The sequence below is a fragment of the Orbicella faveolata genome, unplaced genomic scaffold, assembly GCF_042242905.1.
Source record: "Orbicella faveolata isolate gen_17 unplaced genomic scaffold, um_ofav_v1 contig_25, whole genome shotgun sequence".
NCBI classification, from domain to species: Eukaryota; Metazoa; Cnidaria; class Anthozoa; order Scleractinia; family Merulinidae; genus Orbicella; species Orbicella faveolata.
In genome coordinates, this window is record NW_028301553.1 from 20,360,741 (window position 1) to 20,382,008 (window position 21,268).

At 39.9% G+C, this 21,268-nt stretch overlaps 1 protein-coding gene and 1 long non-coding RNA gene across 2 annotated transcripts in view; both read left to right on the forward strand.

Moving 5' to 3' along the window:
* Positions 1-21,268, forward strand: part of LOC149109328 (uncharacterized) — a 91,652-nt gene that overhangs the window by 50,813 nt on the left and 19,571 nt on the right. The gene's annotated exons all lie outside the window — the stretch shown is intronic.
* LOC149109329 (uncharacterized) lies at positions 8,501-8,979 on the forward strand. Its single transcript, XR_016208692.1, has 2 exons — positions 8,501-8,534; positions 8,757-8,979. It is a non-coding gene; the product is annotated as an uncharacterized LOC149109329 (long non-coding RNA).

Below are 21,268 nucleotides of genomic sequence, written 5' to 3' on the forward strand. Positions count from 1 at the left end.
GATTGAACACTTTGAGAGTGCATTCTATTACCCTGATGAGATAGTTAAAATTATAGGAGAATAGAAAATTCACAAGGTTATATCACAAACGAATTGGTACCAGACAGGACGAAGGAAACAGCCAGGAAGAAACTGGAACTTTCTTCAATGAGCAAAAGAGTAAAGTACAACAAAGGAAACAGTCAGTGACATTCGGTTAATAAGTTAGTCAATGAAAAAACTAGTGTGAAGAATAGAGCAGAGAGAGGAATGCGCTCTCACCAACTAAATTTTGAATGTATATATGTAAAAGTTATTTTTATTACCGAGAAATGGTCAGGGCGAGGACTTCTACGCCCTAAATTTTTCCTAAGTATGTAAATGTCATTTACGCTGTTCATTACTGAGTAAAGTGCTTCGCAATTTTTTTTAATTAGTACTACCTCACTTTTATGGAACATTTCCATAAGTGTAAATACTGCACTGGGGAATAACCTCTCGTTAGGAAAATAGGGGCCATGTAACTGGCCAACCGAAAGCAGTGGCACTAATAAAATAAAATAGCAAATCAAAATCAAAGTAGAGCTTTATTTGCCGACAAGGTTTACATGCATAATCGCCTACTCGACATTTCGACTAAAAGCATTTCAGCAAACTGAACTAATTGAACAACAACAAAATAAAACGAGGAAATCTACATTATAAACACAATATGCATATCACTACATCTGGTTATCAAACAGCAAATCCCTTCACAATGAAGGATGACTGAATGAAAGAAAGGACGAAGAAAATTCGTTTAAGCTTGCAGTGTTAAAGTTTAACAATTATTCACGCTTACGGTGTAAGCATAGATTGGAATATCACAGTGTGTATTTTTTTCTGAAGGCTTAATTTAGCTTTGCAGTCATTTTATCAGCGGTAGCTCTACCAGCCTTCAACCAAATTAACCTGGAAATTCACCCAAGCATTTCACCAAACCGAATAACTTGAACTAACAAAACGAGGAAATACTTGGTAATCACAATATGCAAATATTCACATAGGAACATCAGAAGTAAATTTAGCAAATCCTGTTCGCTTTGGCTTAAAATGGTTTATTAACCTTTCTTGGTTTAAGAAATTTTTGCAGTCTAGGAGGTGGCTGTGCCAACTAACACATAGAAAACTTCAAAACTCGCCCGGCAGTGTTTACAAATACAGTTTTGGTTGAGCTTATTTAAATATGAGGTTATAAGTTGACGATGAAAATCGACAGAAAACTCAATTTGTTTACAATATGCAACTTACAACAACCTCCACAAAACGACTCACGTGTTATTGTTTAGAGATGAGCGAAATTAAAACGATGTAATTTATAAAATGCCTCACAGCATGGCTTCAAATAAGGAAGACTTTAAAAGGGATTCCTATTGAAAATAAGCTTATTTCGCCGAGGCAACTTCATAATTTTCATAGCAAACGCCACAACAAAAGTCACTTACTGCAAGTTGGCAATTCACTCTAACCAGTGTAAATCTTCCAGGCAGAAACTTGCAGCAAAAGTTGTGAAGACTGAACTGAACTAATCTTTTCGATAGATCAACGAATCAACCACTTATTTTCCGCCGTGTTTTCTGTTTTGTAATTTCTCTTAACACACAGACTGGTTTGATTTCTCTGGTTTGTCACCTGATTTTAATCATGTGACTTTTCTTGCACAGCTGCACAGCATCTCGATGCACGAATTAACTTGTGGAGTTCTGTAATCTTTCTTCTGAGTCAATTTGTTGGGTATTTCGCCCCTTTTCTATAGTCTCGTTAGCTTTGCTTCACGGCATTGTTCGGTATTATTTCATCACCTTCCTCTGGCCCTTGACACGCTATAATTCACAGCATTGTTCAGTACTGTTTTGCCTCCTTCCCGAGAGCTGGCCCGTTTCCTTTCGCGACCTTCTTCGCTACTTCTTTGCCTGTTAATTCTTGCTTTCTGTTTCTGTTTTTTGCGTCAGTGCAGCCCCATCTTAAAACGTTGGATCAACCTCTGCTATCGTTTGTTGACATAACAAATACAAAAGAGTTTTCTTTTCTTTAGAAATCCTGCCAAAAAAACATGGCATTCTTCTGTTCCCCCGTTCGCGTTACCACAAGGCTCCTCTCCCCCTCCCCCAGAGTCTGTATGGACGGCGTTCGCTCGCTCGCTCGCTGGTACGGTGACGTAATAACCAAATTTTCCTGGCTTGACAAGTTACCAAATCTGCTAAGGAATGGGGCTCCGTCCTTGCAGCCCTTCAGGTCGCCAGAGCTCCGCTAATAATATGTAGATAAAGGCATAACCTTCATCTATGTAAAATACCTAAGTTCCTTTATCCCTTCCTACCTGCAGCTTGCAACTCCAACCATTGTTTCAGAAGTCCTTGTTTCATCATGTGACCTCTCACGTGAAAATGTACATTAAGAGGTATCCATTCCAAAGGCAAAAATCGTTTACTTGCTGTTTGTCATCCGTTTTTCATCCATTCATGATTTATGGGATGCCGTTCAAACGGATTGTGTGGTTCCAGAAAATACCCGTACCCCCACCACGGAGGAAATTGGAAATTCTGGAGGGGAATGGGGTTGGACAATGGATTTAGTTTCCAGATGTCCTACCATTCAATACGGATTCAAGTATTGATCTAGTTGTTCAAGAATCCTGTCTTACCCACTAAGTAGATCTTTCACATGAAAAAATAGTAGCTGAATACTTGTATTTGAATTGCATTATATTTGAAATAAACTTTCTTTCCTTAAAAAGCACTTTGCAAGCTAACAAGTGTGAAGAACATGCTGTTGCGTGGAAATGGCTGCCATTTTTGTCACCAGTCTACATGGAGTCGCCTCCCATGGACCAAAAAGCACTGGTGATTAGCCTAGTTTGTTTTCGCATCGGTCTTTAAAGCTGTCAAGCGGCAGTCGATTTTTTTCGTGAAGATTAGTTTCTTTATAAAGGTAGAAATGATGTTACAATTTCACAAACTTGAGAATCTCTTGTTCATGTTTATTTACGTCCATTTGTATGTAATTTTGCTGTAAAATTGGCTTTCATTGAGAGTGTGAGCAATCATGTTCACGATAAAAGTATGGTGTCAATTTCATCCACACTCGTCAGTTATTGAGCTGAAATTGTACCACATTTACAAAGGGACTTAGTCGTATAGGAAGGTAATTTGACAAGTAACCATTTTATCTATTTTCTTTTAAAGCATGTTTCAATAAATTGCTGTATGTTTTTTTTTGTCTTCAGATGTTATGATCGATCAAGAATAAACAGCAGTGACTTGCAACGCAGATGGTTAAGAGAGTGTCTCTGTAAGAGCGGTCCGGTCGATTTTGCTTGAGACACAGATTTAGCTCATTTCTTGTGTGTTGTAAGACATTCATGTACCTATACTAAAACCACAATCCGTTTGATCGGATCTCTTTATTTTTCAGAGTTTTATGGAAATTAAATTTCAATCAAGTGAAGGCCTGTCGTGACACTTTTTAAGACTTAAATTTGAGACAACTTTGGAGGACAATTTACAAAAAACTACGGGACTCAACAAAAAACAAATACCACAGCTATGTATATTAACTCTATCTTATCCATCGAGGCGACTTTCGTGAACATCACCTTTCAATCAAAAAAACAGGAAGACTTTAGTGACACGTTATCGGTTCGCTTAAGTCACACACGCAAAAACCGATCAAATTCAAAATAAATTTTTGAAAAAGTGAGGCGTTCTTAACTGATCCAACTAACATAGCTAGGAAGTAGGTGCCATAGAAAAGGTAACTACAGAAAAAAACTTTGTGGCCCGACCTTTACTAAAACTTTATAACTCCGTGAACTTACCTAATTTTCGGCAATCTCCAAGTTTGGCCCTCCATTTTGAGGGACTCGTCAACATGAAGCGTAGCAGATATAAATCGAGCAGGTAGATCTAAAACCGTCAGAAATACATACGAAAGTATTCAAATGAACTTTACTTCCAATTCCAGCGGCAAAATTTGAAATTGTTCGTTAAACTTACCATTCCTACATCCTCATGCGACCATTTCTTCCAACAATTCAAACACTACAACTAGTGTTCGAATTCCCCTCGTCGATTCCACCGTAAGAATTAACCTGTGCCACCTAAGCTTCGACTCGAATGTGAAGTACGAATCAAATGACATAACTGCTTCATCTTCGAGGCAATACCTCGCTGGTATTTTGATTTTCTGATCGACAAGGAAGGTGATCAGGAAGTGATCGCCATGTTTACCTCATAAACGTGACCGCTGACCAGCCACTGAGTGAAAACAATACGGTGCGGGGTGGGGTGGGTGGCGGGCTTATCGTCACAAGGTATTCGAATACATGCTAAAAAAGCTTTAGGACTCTCAGTATAAACAGTGAAGGCATGTACAGACAACTTTTATTTTATTCTCATAACTTTTTCCTTTAAATTAGAGCTGGTATTAATTAATAGAGTTATTCAAATATTTTTAACCTGGGTACCCATATGACTTTTGTGCTTGTCATCACTGGTATAAAAGAAGGTGTCTTTTCTTCCAGAACGTTTTATTTATACCCCATTGCACGGAATGAACACTACACTTAGAACGTTTGTTCCAAATCATTTTTTGCAGTTCCCAGGAATGTATGCATAATCATTGCTTTATACAAAGCTGACTCTAAAATATGATTTTCCATAACAGTGACCAATGTCATTTACCTATGGTGTTAATAAAACTAGTGTTGTATAATTTTTAATGTTGTCCACTTTTAAGTCCGACATACAATTGTCAAGTGAACTATGTTAGTTTCAGCTCATTCCTTGATTCGATCTGACCCTTTATCACTAAACCCTATTCTTTTCATTTGCAATTTTCCTGTACATTTTTTTCATACGACAACGACAAAGAGTTGTACGAGTAAATATACAAATACATACAAAAGGCCGGCTAAATAAGTTCCTCCCCCTGCTCCTAATTTTTTGGTTGCTTTCGCCCCAAGCCTCTGCACGACTGCCTGTTAGCTAAAAGGAAATTTGAAAGACTGCTATGCAGGACACCTTTTCTTTTTCATTTTCGGTTACCCTCTACATTTTTTTATAAGTATGTAAAGATATAAAAAAAAACACACAAAGGTTTTTACAAGTAAACTGTTTTTTGTGTAACAAACTAAATATATACATATACTTTGTTCTGGCAAAATGGTGGCTAAGAACGACTAAATATATACGTACTTGGAAATAAAATTACGCTGTTTGGTTTCCCGTTAAAACATTACGTAAGAATGACGCCTGTCTGTTCAAATTGTGACAAAACCATGTTACAAAGTCAATGCAAAACAGAAAAAAGTGTAATTTTCATAACCAACTTACAATCTCTCCATTACAGACAGCAACAAGGGCCATTGCGTCACTGCTTGATGGTGTGATTATCCTTTTTACTGAGCACTGGCATTCATGAGTCATTTCCTTTATTTTTGACATTAGAACAGCTTTGGAACCTCTAGATTTAAATAGGAGCTCGAAGAAAGTACAGCTTTCCTTAAACATGGAAACAGTAAAATAGTTCAATTTTTCTTCTTGACGTAGTCACACAAGTCATAAAAGTCATAGACAATCGGATGCGTTAAGCCAATTTCTGTTACAACTGATTCGACGGTGGTCATGTGACTCACTTCTTTCTCGTCAATTGATTCCTCGTCAGATTTATCGTCACCGCGGTGCTTGGAGACGGACTTGCCCGTCTCCTTCTCGAGGAGGACAAACGGGAGAAAAATCCTTGTATTTGGGCTTCGGTTAACCACTCTTCCCGGGAAAACAGGTGCTCCCGGCCCGTTTTACTCCTTCACTTTCCTCATATCTTGCGAGACTTGTCGCGGATCCTCTCTCCTTCCAGATTGTTCACCAATTTCAAACTTGGAGGTGAGATACTGCCTTACTTTCTCTAAGAAGCGAGCAGCGCCACCGTTTGGTTTATTGAGTGCCCATCCTTCACTTAAATTCGACTGGAAAGGTTCGCTACCTTGTCTCTCGATAACATTGGTACTGTCGTCTTCTGAAAGAGTAAGGGGTGAGAATTTTTCAACCCAGCCTCGTTTGAGTTTGTCGCACACACTCTCTGTATGTTGTCCAACAGATATGTGCAGCTCCATTTCTTCGACAGATTTGAATGTCCTAGCACATGCTGGTTCTGGGCATTCCAACACTAGCCCCAATTCACAGCTGCTTTCCGCATCACCACTGTCATGCATGCTTCCATGCGTTACTGTCGGAGTGAAGCCAAAATTCTCCTGTTCTGTTGTGAGATCGGTGCCGCCTTGATGCTTGATGTAAATTTCATCCCACGGAATGAGTTTGCCAGGGCCAACTTGGAATGCCTTCCACACTATGAGCCCGTCTTGTTGATACAAAAGGTTGTGCATGGCACTGAATTGCTGGAGTTTATTGATATCTAAATCTTTCTTGGTTTCCTTTACGCGGCATACAGCTGCGGTACATCCTTGAACTGGCCTTTCTTTGAGCGCCGTGTGGATATCACTGTCAGTGACAACGTCATGGCTCTCGTTACAGTATCTCCTTATGGCACCTTTCAAGGGGCATAGGATCCTGTCACATACGTCTTTTCCAGACTGTGGCTCAGAAAAGTCGTATCTCTGAAGTGACACACTTACACGATCTCCAACATCACGGGCGGCAACAATAAGCTGGTTATTGTGGTGACAGCCGGCTTCATCTGATTTGAGGTAAGCCTTCTTTATCTTTGGATTTGAGGAGCGAACGGTGATTAAGAGACTCTCCAAGATGGACAGCACAGAGAACCAATCCGCTGAACAGCCGTTCAATAGATGGTTGTAGAACGAAAAGAAAAAATTCCCCTTTCCATTACTCGTGATAGCACAGTTAACGTACCAGTCCATTCCCCTCTTAGCATACCAATCGTACTGCTTTTCACGAAATCGCTGCTGTAAGAACTTCATTGCCCAATCCATCACTATAAACACGGAATCTTCTGTCAGGTTTTGTATGAAGTTTTGTTTTGCGATATCTTGGTTTTCGCATCTGAGAATATGGCATTTCCATTCGTTGATGAAGTTGACGGACTCTCCAAAGTCATACAGAAAATTATCATGTTCTTTGGAGTACATCGAAGAGCAAAGTTCATTGACTTTCCCTCCACGGATTAAAGAACAGTCTTCAGTTCCTCGCAACTGTCACACTTTGATAAATGGTCATGTAAGCCCTGGTGTTTGAAGTCTTCATCAACTAAGAGCGAACTTCCTGCAGTGATCTGCGCAAACGCTGTCTTCGTCGTGACAATGAACGATTTCCTTAGGCGGTTCCTACTTTTTCTACTTTTCCTCAAGTTGTTCAACAATTTGGGTGATTCTTTGGAAACCTTCGGCACTGTCAGCGGATGCACTGTCCAGTCCTTGCAAAGACTTACGCTGAAACGCTTCTCTCACTTTAATTTTGGGATGCGGTACATATTGTTGCACGACTTAGTGGTTGAAAACCACCATCTTCACAAAATGCCGCATGCTTATACCACTGGTGACAAGCAAAAAAGTCATATGGGTACCCAGGTTAAAAATATTTGAATAACTCTATTAATTACTACCAGTTCTGATTTAAAGGAAAAAGTTATGAGAATAAAATAAAAGTTGTCTGTACATGCCTTCACCCTTTAAACTGAGAGTCCTGAAGTTTTTTTAGCATGTATAAACAATAGCCTCCATTTAGCACGAAAATATGTCAGGGTATTTGTAACGCGGACATTATCTGTTCCGAGAAGCGAACACTTTTCCGAGAGCATAGCTCGAGGAAAACTGTGAGCTTCGAGGAACAGATGTCCAAGAACAAATATCCGAACATATTTTCGCCCCAAATAGAGGCTATTGTGTTTATTATTCTTCAAATCTTTTTCGCAACGCGCGCAGTTTTGAAAAATGGGGAATATTCTCGGATATTTCCCAGTTTCAGCTGGGGAATATTCGCTCATGTGACGCGTTTAGACCAATCGTGCGCGAACGAAAATATTTGATGGATTCTAAATTCGAATATCTTACGACGATAAGCCCGCCACCCACCCCACCCCGCGCCGTATTGTTTTCACTCAGCGGCTGGTCAGCGGTCACGTTTATGAGGTAAACATGGCGATCACTTCCTGATCACCTTCCTTGTCGATCAGAAAATCAAAATACCAGCGAGGTATTGCCTCGAAGATGAAGCAGTTATGTCATTTGATTCGTACTTCACATTCGAGTCGAAGCTTAGGTGGCACAGGTTAATTCTTACGGTGGAATCGACGAGGGGAATTCGAACACTAGTTGTAGTGTTTGAATTGTTGGAAGAAATGGTCGCATGAGGATGTAGGAATGGTAAGTTTAACAAACAATTTCAAATTTTGCCGCTGGAATTGGAAGTAAAGTTCATTTGAATACTTTCGTATGTATTTCTGACGGTTTTAGATCTACCTGCTCGATTTATATCTGCTACGCTTCATGTTGACGAGTCCCTCAAAATGGAGGGCCAAACTTGGAGATTGCCGAAAATTAGGTAAGTTCACGGAGTTATAAAGTTTTAGTAAAGGTCGGGCCGCAAAGTTTTTTTCTGTAGTTACCTTTTCTATGGCACCTACTTCCTAGCTATGTTAGTTGGATCAGTTAAGAACGCCTCACTTTTTCAAAAATTTACTTTGAATTTGATCGGTTTTTGCGTGTGTGACTTAAGCGAACCGATAACGTGTCACTAAAGTCTTCCTGTTTTCTTGATTGAAAGGTGATGTTCACGAAAGTCGCCTCGATGGATAAGATAGAGTTAATATACATTGCTGTGGTATTTGTTTTTTGCTGAGTCCCGTAGTTTTTTGTAAATTGTCCTCCAAAGTTGTCTCAAATTTAAGTCTTAAAAAGTGTCACGACAGGCCTTCGCTTGATTGAAATTTAATTTCCGTAAAACTCTGAAAAATAAAGAGATCCGATCAAACGGATTGTGGTTTTAGTATAGGTACATGAATGTCTTACAACACACAAGAAATGAGCTAAATCTGTGTCTCAAGCAAAATCGACCGGACCGCTCTTACAGAGACACTCTCTTAAGTGTTTGGAGTGCCAAAACTATTTTTTTCCAGAGGGTATGTGGTGTGTACATAATACTCTCGGAAATTCCAGGAAGGAGGGGGTGGCGTACTTGAAATTCCCTCTGTGGTGGGGGTATGGATATTTCTGGAACCACACATGGAGTATTCCTTTCAGAAAAATTTCCAGCTGTTCCAATGGCTGCTGCTATCCATTCGCAAAATCTTCATCCATTCGAACAGCTTAGGTTAACTGATCGGAAAAAAAAATTTATCGGTCCGAATGGCTAAGGCTATCCATTGAAAAGAAATAGTCATCCATTCAAACAGCTGAGGTTATCCGTTCGAAAAAAAGTCATCCATTCAAACGGCTGAGGTTATCCATTCACACGTCTGAGGTTATCCTTTTTGAAAAAAAAATGCAGCTGTCTGAAGAGCTGATGTTTTCCGTTTGAAAGAAACTGCGGTGGTTCGAACAGCTTATGTTACCCATTCAGAAAAAATAATATTCAGTTGTTTGAATGGCTGCTGCTCTCCGGCCAATGGTATCTGATGGGATTCGGGTTTCAGAACGGCTGGGATTATCCGTTAATGGCTGTGTTCTATAAGACAAACATTTAACCTTTCCGATTCGAACTGCCATGTTTATCCATTCTGAAAGAAAAACATATTTAAAATCACAGTTCAAAAAATAAATTATTTTGAACAGATGCCATAATGACTCATGGTATGCTGTGTTATCATTGTTTCAAGTGGATTGTCAAGGAAACTTTAAGTTTCACCTTGAATTAACTCACACATTATGCGACGTGGGTTGAACATTGCGTTACAGGTCACACATAATGCGTTGACAAGGGGCTTGCAAATTTTAGGACGTTTGCGAGGAGACGGACTTGGGTCCATGATGGAAAACAATTATTGTGGTTTCTATTCTGTTAAAAGCTTTTGGTGTCCACTTCTAAGTTTAATCAAGTTTTGAAAGAAGAAATGAAGAAATGTGTAATAAGAATTGCAGCTATAGAGTTATGAAAGGGGAACAAAAACAAATCCTGAATCGAAACAACAAGATCTCCCGTATTTAGCCACTGAGCCATTGATAACCAGTAACTCAATATGAACCCTTTTCTGCGGCCTTTCGAATGCCTGGCATGATCCGCCTTCCAGATTCTTCTTTAGCAGTTCGAACGGCTGGCATCATCCGTTCAAAATATTTCTTTAGCTGTTGAAATGCCTGACATCATCCGTTTGAAATTTTTCGTCAGCTGTTCGAACAGCTGGCATCATCTGTTGGAAATTTTTTTCAGCCATTTGAACAGCTGGCGTCATCTGTTTGAAACTTTTTGTTAGCTGTTCGAAAGGCTGGCATCATTCATTCAAAATTTTTCCCGTGCGGTTCAAACATTTACAGCATCCGTTCAAAATTTTTCCATTGCCTGATTTCAAGCCGAAAAGGACTAGGTACGAGTCTGTAAATTATGGGATTAGCAACTATTAATCCTAATAGTCATAAAGTGTAGACCAAACTTTACAAAATCCCCAAGTTTGGTGTAAATAGACCCAATAGTAAGCAAGATACAGCCATTTGGAAATGTCAAAATTTACAAAGAAATGTATGTGACCATCCAGATGCTGTGTCCGGATGACCAAACATGTCTTTGTTAATTTTGACGTTTTTTAAATGGCAGTATCTTAGCCAAAACTAGCCTGATTAACACAAACTTGGGGATTCTGTGAATCTCGGTGTGCTCTTTCTGACTGCAGTATTATGCAAAAGTAACGCAAACGAAATGTGCGAATTTTGTTCTTTGTTCCCACGACTTTTCGACGAAAGTTCAAGTGAAATTTCACGTTGTATCATGCGATAATTCACTTGAACAAAGGGCGATTTTTCTTCGAAGTTTCGTTGAGCTAAAGATAGTTCGCTAGGCAGTACACGAAATTTCGCAACGCATTGAACGGCAGTTCGGCAGCATTCACGCAACTGATACAAACAAACTGTTGTGTAACTTACAAGCGATAAATTTGTAAACGCATGCCGATAAGTTGTTTGTAAATACGTGCCGGTTTGCAGTCATCGATCACCAATTAAGGGGATAACATTTTATCTACGAGAAATATGTTACTAAAATCTTACCCACCTAAAGTTTGCAAATGGCTTTCAAGCAGCTTCGCTTGCTCAAGTTCAGCTCAGGCCCAGTTTTACATGCAGAGAATAAGAATACACTGAACCGCATTATGAAGACAATGAGCTCAGTTCGTTCCACAAACAAAACAAAAACATCTCCAGTTCTGTGTACTTACGCCGCTTAAGTAAACAGTCGCAAAGAATTTATGAGGGTTTTTCAATCTGAACACACATGCACGCTCGCGAATCCAAGTGTTGTTTATTTCCATCCCGAATTATCTCCATTCCAGTCCCCTTGCAGTTGTTTATTAAAGTTTTTCGAAAGCCCTGTAATCATAGGGTTTGAGATTTTGCTATGCCTTTCGCGCCAAGTGCGAAAACTTCTCAGACCTTCGAGAAACGGGCCCCTGGCCCAAGTTGTTCGAAGGCTGGATGATGTTATCCACCTTTTAAACAACCCTGAACTGAGGTCACTGGGTGTTGCTTTAAGTCTTCGAACAGTTCACAATTATTTCGTTCCGTTTTCGTCGCCTTAATAAAAATCATTGGGACTCTAACTTATAGGGATAAACAGATATGGATGATTGCACCAATGATCCGTTTCCAAAATTTATTACAAGTTTTAACATTTAATATGAAAATTCAGATATTGCAGCATAACGAGAATATTACATATATCACAGAAAAACTAGAGAACTGATGTGTTACCTAATATTGCGAGATCTCAGATGAACTGACAATGAGCGGTCTGCTGCAAAGGCCAGCCTTGCTGTTGGCAAGATCTTCATACGGTGGACGAACTCACAGCAATCCCACATTTTGCTAGCATCTTCTGAATCTGTTGGCTTATAGTCTCATCATTTTTTCGCATCTGTTGATCTATAAATGCTTTTGCATCCACAGACAACTTTGTTGATCCTCCCAAGCGCGGTAGATTCACCATGAAGCCAGTAATTTTTAATTTCTTGATGATTCGAGAGACGCTAGTGTGGCTTACTACTGCTTACTATTAAACCTTTGTTCTTCGATGACCTGAATATTCCAGTTGGGTGGAGATCTTGCTTGTGGAGGAGCTTGATTCCAGTTCTTGTATAATTTGAAACTTAAGGCATGATGACTGACCATCGAGGTGCTTTAAATATTAAATGTAAAGCGAATGAGCGAATGATTTCAGGTCTAAGTTATATAAACACGAACAGTCGCTATGGCAGCAAACTGGCACAGAGACGGGTCTGGCGCGAGAAAAATCGCGTGGTTCTACATGCTGAGAAAATGGCATGCTGGCAAGTGTATAACATAGTGATTAAGTACAATTGCATTTATTTATTGGAACTGTGGTATTTTGGGTTTTGGATCAAGTCAACAATTTAGCATTCCTTCTGAAATAACCAGGTGAGTTTCATAGTTAACATTTTGTCGAGCTGTTATGCTATTTCGGCAGATTAATGGTTTCTTTTGTACGCAATGATTGGAAAGGTCATTTGTATATTTCACTTAGCGAACTGTGTTTTGAAACGCTCTTGGTCTATTGATAAACAATAGATCGAATTTTTGGGAGGAGCACATTATCGTTTGAAAAATCGTAGCGACTTTGGGAGGAGCAAATTATTGCTCGAAAATTTGTGGTGAATCATCACGGAAAGCGAATTAGCGTTCAAAAAATCGCGCGGGTCAAAACAATATGTGTCACGAAAATGTGTCACGAAAATTTCACAGAAGTATCGTTTCAAACGAAATTTCTCCGAAAATCCCCGAAAAGCAGGAATTTCATCGAAATTTGTTTGTGTTACTTTTGCACAATACTGTATTTGGATTAATAGTTGCTTATCCCATAATTTACAGACTCGTACATAGTCCTTTTCTGCTTGAAATCAGGCAATGGCCGGCCATTCGAACGGTACTTAAAGCCTTTTTAAATGGCTGGAACATCCATTTCTCATCCAATCATTAGCTGTTCGCTAGCCCTTCCTGTTCGTTTTGACCGTTTAACGGATACCTGTTAGTGTATGTTTTCACATGAGCGGTCACAATAGAACAATGCAGAATTTAAAGATTGACATTTAAAGATTACCTGTTGGTCTCAGAGTCATCTGGGACAACTAAAACTGAGGATTAATGATATTTGTTAGTCATTGATATAATTTCATGGCTACACAAAGCATATGTAATTGAAAATCAGTTCTATGTATCGTTTCACTATTTTCCTTGATCAACCTTGATCCCAGGCTGCCTCTCCTTTTCCTTTCTTGTCACTGAAGAGAGAATGAAAACTTCAGAAAGATTGTAGTTTTTAATTTAGGAAAATGATGACATAACATGAAAACCAACAATAGCAACATTGCCATATTCCTAACTAAAATTACTGAGGTTTTAGTTTCATAAGATTATAAGTCAATTCAATAACTTGACATTTTATACAGTTTTGGTTCAACTTCTTTGTGTTGTAAATTAATGAGCATGTTTGACTTTCTAAGTTTTGTGTTACATGACATCAAAAAGGCAGCCTGAGAAGGCTATGGCAAAGGTCAAAATATGACTTATCTTTTAACTTTTTTGCAAACTGGACAGTCCTTGCATAAGGGAGAGTATTGATTTCAATGCATCAAAACACTAGAGCAATGACGTTTTGTTGTAAAATAGCTTTTATTGCTTTACAGATGCATATTGGTGCCTTCAATATACATGGTGTCTCCTCATAAAGCTTTATAAATTTGGATGAAACATTTCTAGAAATAACACTGTTTTAAAAGCTGTACCAACCTAAATCATGACGTGGTTGTTTATATATCAATCATCTATCAAATCTGAGACTCTTAACTTAGTTTATTTTCATTTTTTTCATTTTTATTTGTTGAGATCAGAAATACATTGTAATGGACAAGTTAATTCAGTTACTTTTCCTATTGAACTTTGCTTCCAGAATTCCACTTGCCTATTATTATTTAGCCTCTTCTAGGCGTTCAGTTAGTTGGGGCGTAGCAAAAAAAAAGCGCGTGAAAAAATTAATAAAACATGGCAAGAGGAAGCGAAAGAACATCTGTGGGCAAACTTAACAAAAGGTCCTTTCTCCTACTTATAGACCACCTATAGGGACCCATAATATGTCCACTGGCTTGTGCTTTTCAGTTTTCAACGTTCAGGGAATATTTCAATCTTTGTCTCTCGAAAGCCAATACTTACAGACTTTAAAAGATGTCTTGCAATAGAAATGAGCCTTAACAAAGTATAAACATCGCATGGCAAATCACAGGGGTGTTGAATTCTGCAAAGCGAAAGGTTGAGATACCAAAAACAGAACGGCAAATGTATGGATGTCACAAACCATATTTCCACACAATCTCGCACTTTCCAGTTCTTTACGTTGTCTTCATCAATTTGCAGTTGCTGCAACTCAGATTTTGTTCAGCTGTTCAACTTGGTCTTTCATTATGGCCACGAAAGCTAGACAAACCACCATGATTGCGCAATCCTTCTGTTCTTCGCGAAGGCACTCCAAATGGGGAAAATCTTTTAGTGTGTTGTTTTTCACAGATTTGAACACCGTCACTTCTTGAAAGGTCTCTGACTGCCACCATATCGCATATCTCATCTGTGTCAGTAATGCTCGAGTGTTGACAAAACCTGTCAAAATTGACCATTTAGAGGGTATACCAGATCTGGGTGTACCGGAACAACCTTTTGTTAAGTTTCCCCACAGGCGTTCTTTCACTTCCCCTTGCCATGTTTCTTAGATTTTTTTGCAAACAGTTTTTTGAGCTGTGCCCCAAGTAACTGAGGGCCTGGAAGAGGCTATTTATCAGTGTCATGAGTGATTCATGCTAAGATGTATAACCAGAAAATCAGTGAATCCGGAAAAGTGTAATAGATATCCAGCATGAAAATATGATGAAATGATTAAATGATGAAATCAATGAGTAGTCCATGGGTAATCAATAGTAATCTATTCCCAATGGACCCCACTTCACAGAGGCCTGGAGACCCAAGAGTTAAGTTACGGGACATGCGAGTCTGTGGGAGAGGAAGTGAAGGATTAGTCTGACAGGAGTATAATATGAATCTGAGGTGTGGGTTGGGGGGGGAACTATCATTCGTGCAGAACTGCAACGTTAAGCCATAGAAACAGAGTCCCCCAACCCCTTAACCCCCTTAAGAGGAAGGTATGACTCCATAAGCTACTAATTCTTTTGGGCTTGCTGTTAAACTGGGCAATTTATATCCACATGTGTTTCTATGTACTGGAGGCTACCCCTTAGTGAATTAGTCAAGTACGCACCAGACAACAAACCCAGACTAATAACTGGGTGGCGTGCAGTCTTTGTTTTGCTGGGGTGCATTGTGAGTAGTAATCTATTCCCAGTGTCTATTCACAAAGGCCTGAAGACTCAGGGGTTAAGTTACGGGACATGCAAGTCCTTGGCTCCGAGATGAAATACCTTTCCTAACTTCCATGAAATAACAACTACTAGAGCCCCCAACCCCATAGCTGTAACTAAACAACCAAAACCTTAAACTAAACTAACATCGTAGTACCCAAAACAACTTTAATTTCTGACCCAAAAACTTAAACCACAGAAAAGGAACGGAGACAAAGGACATAAAAGAAACCCGGTAAAGCAAATTTTTCACAGAATGAAATGGTTTACACAAAAGCAAGTGAGAAACTAGATAAAAGGTTGCATTCCAGCAGTGTGTTGCCAAGTTCCTCAACTTGTGAAGCCTGTCTATGGTCAATGGTGCTGTGGGCCAAGATGTCTGCACTTGCGGACGTAACCTTTTCGACTTGGACATAGTAGTCAACCAAATTCATGGATTGCCAACCCACATGCTTTGCAACCTCTTCTTTAGACACTCCCAGAAGGCAAATGAGGATGGAGGTTCTGCCTCTGAAACCATGAACAGACATACCATCATGCATGCTTTCCCTTTATTGTTTTACCCACGTGCTGGTGAAACAAGACTTTTAGCCACCAGGATGTCTTAAATCATCAATAGTTTCAACTCTGCCAAGATCAAAGGTTCTGTCCCCCAAGAAAAAGTCAAGTGAGAAGAAAGCTAAATCTCGTGCATAAATGTACTGTTCTGATAGGGAGATACCCTTGCTTAACAAAGGAGCTCTGAAGTGGTAAAGTAATTTGTTGTACTTGTCAAAAAACAGGTGTTGCTTGCCTAGGAGAAACTCTTTCATTCGATTGTTACAGCTGAATAGACTTATTGTGTAACGGACATTGCGAGGCAAGATTTCCAAAACGAAAGTGATCGTCCCAGTCCCTAGCGTGACCCAGGATGTTGAAAGTGGATCTCAATTTACCAATAGCAGAGTCCACAGTTCTAGTGGATAGTCTGGTGGGGCATACCAATTCTGCTTTCCTTGAAAACCCAAGAATGGGCTGGTGGCTCCCTGAACTGTTGTCTTCCCTTTGCTGTCTTTCCAGATAAGAATGAATATGTATGACATCTTTAGGTGTAGCTGACATTAAGGACTTCTGCAGTGGCAAAAAAGCGAAAGAGAGTGAAAATTCTTTCTCCAGTTGGGATTTCTGGCGCTCACACGCTGTTGAAGGTCTTGAGGAGTCAAGAGACTTGATTCTTGTGTCAATCTGGGCAAGGTCAATCCTGACCTACTTAGAAACGTATTCTGAGCTATTTGGATTTTTCATGAGACCAAACTGCTGGTAATACTGAAAACAATCGTCATTTGGATATGAGCACTCTGCATGAAATGTCAGGATGCCAGACACGGGAAACAGAGAGCAAAGCCTTAAAGAAATGATACCATTATAGAGTTAGGCAGAGAAACAAAAAGCCCAAAGATCCCAGGCTCAAGGTTGGTAGTGGAACAGACCCTCTGAAGAGGGAACAAAAGCACATCCTGGTCACCTGATATGCCCAAATGGGGGCCCAGAAACAACCAGCCACCAGTAACAACAGGTTAGAGGATCTGACATGACCATAGTGAAAGGCCAAGGTTGAGATGCTAAAATGTAAAGTACAATTCCAACCAAAGCTAATGGTGGCAACACATATGCATTATCCAAGGGGAGAAGAGTTTGGGCCAAGACATTGACTCCAGCAGAATCCTAGCTGGGCCAAGGAGTAAAATTTGGAAGGCGGAGTCCCTGGGCATTAACAGGAGCAATTGAATCTAAGGCCATTAAATTTACCAAGTGAAAATCAAATGGGAAAGCATGCAGTGATTTGAAGAGATGGCCCGAGATCAAGCATCTGCAATGTTGTTTTTCAAGGAGACGCACACCAAGCACGAGACCTTATTAGAGTGCAACAATATTAGAGTGCAACCATATTAGAGTGCAACCATATTAGAGTGAACAAGAGGAAGACTATCGACATGAACATCCACACGCAAACCGGTGAAAGACTGAGCACCAGCCGTGGAGGTATTCTTGAGCACCAAATCTCCCTAATCGCTATTGGTTGGAGTCCTTCCAGAGGAGAGCAATAGTCCCCAAGTTCAATGGGGCTGCCGAATTTGTTGGCAAAGAGACCACCCCTTCCAGAATTGGAAGCACCGGAGAATGAGGACAGGACTACATGTCGCTCTTCAAACCATGGGAGACAACCTTGCCACAAGTCAAGGAAGTGACAGCATTGGATTTCTCTCAAAAGGCCACATGCAGGAACCTCAAACTGGAGGATATTGCATCAAAGACTGCATGAGTGTAAAGAAAAGCAGCAGGAACAGCAATGGAAAACGGGTTCGCAGACGTTATTTTCAGCGGAGACAAGTGAGAGCCGGAAATACGTCTGCGTTCGCAGGGTAGGCTTCCCTTAAAGTTTTAAATTTAAGTTTTTTTATCCTCCAGGAGGATAAAAGCTAAGTACAGAAAATCAGACAAACAACCCAGAATATGAACAGACGGGGATAGGACTAGAACAGACTTTGAAAGTGCGAGTGTATACCCTAAGGAAATGAGAACACGGGTGACAATAAATGCAGCCACTTCTGCCCTCTCAAAATCCGATCAATCAGGTGAAATGGACTTCTTGCTCACAGTAAGCGGGCCAGCATGTCAATCGTTGATGTACTGGGAGCAAGGGACACTCAGGGATCAAATAACTAACTAGTTGCTAGCAAACCTGTGGTGTGGTAAAAATGCACTGGCTTTCAGCCAAAGGGAAGGGAATTAAACAAAATAACAGCCCTTCCAGGAAAGACCAAAAAGAGTTCTGCTAGATGGAGACGGAAAAATATGGTCATAACCACTCTTGTCATCGCAAACGTTTTGCAAGTGTCTATAACTGACATATCTGGGTGGATCAGAAAGATAATCCAGCAAAAATGAACAGTCCTTTATCCATAAGTTTAAGAAGCACTCATCATGGCACATCCTGGATTTTGACGGCTCATTAGTCATAGGCATGACGAGATAGGGGTTCCACATAACCCACTTAAGTCCAAAAAGAAAGGGAACCATCTCTGAGATGGTGGGTAATAGTGGAGGAGATCAAAGAGTCAAACTGGAGTTGTTGGAGAATTCCATTCTTAGAGGGAAAGAGCAATCGTAAAATCTTCCTGTGAAGGCCCTTTTAAAAGGAACAATAAATGGTAAAACATCAACTTTGTTGCAAATGAAGGACAAAGGCTCCACACATGATTGAATCTGTGACGAAATGAGTTCCCACTAGGCCAGGTTGTAATGAAGTTGTCCCAGTACAAAAGTGGACAGGTCTCTAAAAGCAATCATGCTATTCTTAACATGAACCTGGAGCTCAGCAACTTGTTTAGTAGAAGGAACAGGACCAACAAAACTGATGGGCTGACACTCTCAATTACACCACTTTCCCAAGACAATAGGGATGATGTCGCTAACCAGGGATGCAAAATCAGAAGCTTTAAACCTCTTAATATAAGAGGGACCCTGAAATGAAATCCAAACCAAAAGCTGGAATGGGAGGGGAATAAACCAGCCCACCAGTTTTGCCGAACTCGAGCAACTCCTCGCGAGGCATGAAAAGCATTAGACACCCACACTGAAGGCACGACAAAACTGGCACGCAAGAGAAAGTTAGCCAAATGAAACAAAAAGGCAAAAAAGCAACAAAATAAGAAGCAAACCATATTTTATTGCAAAAAAAGACAGCAATCGCTAGGAAGGACGATGCTGCTGGAAGTGGCCAGGATCACCACAATTAAAGCAAATACCCCAGCCTGTGGAACTCCTGGACCTCTCATGTGAACCACCCGAGGGGAAACCACGTAAACTCACTGAGTGTTGCAGAGGATTGGACCTGGCATGAAGATGGAACGAGATAGGCGCTCAAAATTTAGACATCTTGGCAATAGCAGCAGCAAACTCACATTCTTCTTTTCTTCCAAGAAGATGGATGATGATATTGCCAAATTGCGGAGAACTGGCAAGGGGCCTAACTTGTCGAAGAATGGCCTTGTATCTATTGCAAGGGGTCTCGTAGACGTAACGGCAGTCACGCAAGTTGGCGGACAAGCTGAAGGGAAACAGCAACTCCAGAGCCCTTTTCGGCTTAAAGAGAATAAACTTGATCCTTAAAGTGCCTATGAAGTAAAAAATAATTGCTGCTTATTTGAAAGACTTTTCAAACCAAAGAAGAATGGTGTTTCCCTTTTTGGAATATCTTGTTTCGTTTTAGAGATATTTACGTTTTTGTAAGGAAAGTGATGACGTCATAGGTGGTTCCACTAAAACAGCACAACACTTAATCGAGAATAACTCCAGAAATATTTAAGCAGTGTTCTTCAAACTTGGCACCGGAAATGTACATCACAAAAGAAACATAATGACACCTGTCGTGCCATTGCCATGACAACAGTTATGCCGCTGGTTCTGTTTTAATTAAGACTAAAATTCCCAGATTTTATCTTAAAGAAGGATCATCCACTCCCACCAATGTAATGGAGAGAGTTAAGACAATATGGCAACCATGTGTTCCGAGCAAGACCCTCTGTCCTGCTTTAAAAGGTTGCAAATGGGGATATTTGGTTTTTCACAGAAAGAGACTGGAGCCAAGAATGTTGCCATGGTAACAACATAATAGGTGTCAGTCTGTTTCTTTTGTGATGAACATTTCTGGTGCCAAGTTTGAAGAACACTGCTTTAATATTTCTAGAGTTATTCTCGTTTGAGTGTTGTGCTGTTTTAGAGGAACCACCTATGACGTCATCACTTTCCTCATTTGCATAATACAAAAACGTGAATATCTCTAAAACGAAAAAAGATATTCCAAAAAGGAAAACGCCATTCTTCTTTACTTTGAAAGGCCTTTCAAATAGGCAGGAATTATTTTTTACTTCATAGGCACTTTAAGATCCTGAATTTGTTTTGCCAACTGTGATACAGGGAGAAAGGCGAGAAACGAGAGCACTCCCCCGATAGAATAGAAAAAAATGCAAAAACCCCAGATATTTGATGAGAAAAGCAATGAAGATAAAGGAATGAAACTAACATAACACACTCCCAAAGATACACATAATGCCACAGACAAAATTAATGATATGCAAAAAACGGGAAAAATATAGGGAGCGAGTATAAATACTCAAAAATAGTTTTGAAATGGAATACAAAATAAAAACGTGCATCATGACCTGCACCACAAAACATTCAGACTTGGCGCCCACCAAGCAAAAACCGAAACGGAATCAAAAGCAACTCACTAGACTGCAACCAACCAGAGTGAAATTAAAAGACAATAAGTTACTCATAGCCTCAACTGAAATATAAAAAGAACCATGACAAAGGTGCACCTCCTGGAGACACAATCGAGAGCAAAACACCCTCGGTCTAAACTGAGCAAAGTTCCTCGGCGCCAACTGAACAATAAAAATAATTTATGTAAATCACAACCGATTGTGAAAAAATGAAAATAACTTTTTATGAGCTAAAACCCAAGTGGAAGAAAGCATAAATGTACTGCAACCTGGCTAGACCAAATTTGATCGGCCACATCTGATCAGAAGAAAGTAATTCCACTCAGACATAATTTAAAACAAATAACATAGTAGAGAACAACTTTTTGCAGCCCCAACCGATGAAAAGCAAATTTTTCAACCACAGCCAAGTGGCCGTCTACTGAGCGAAGGAAAACAATTTTACTGGG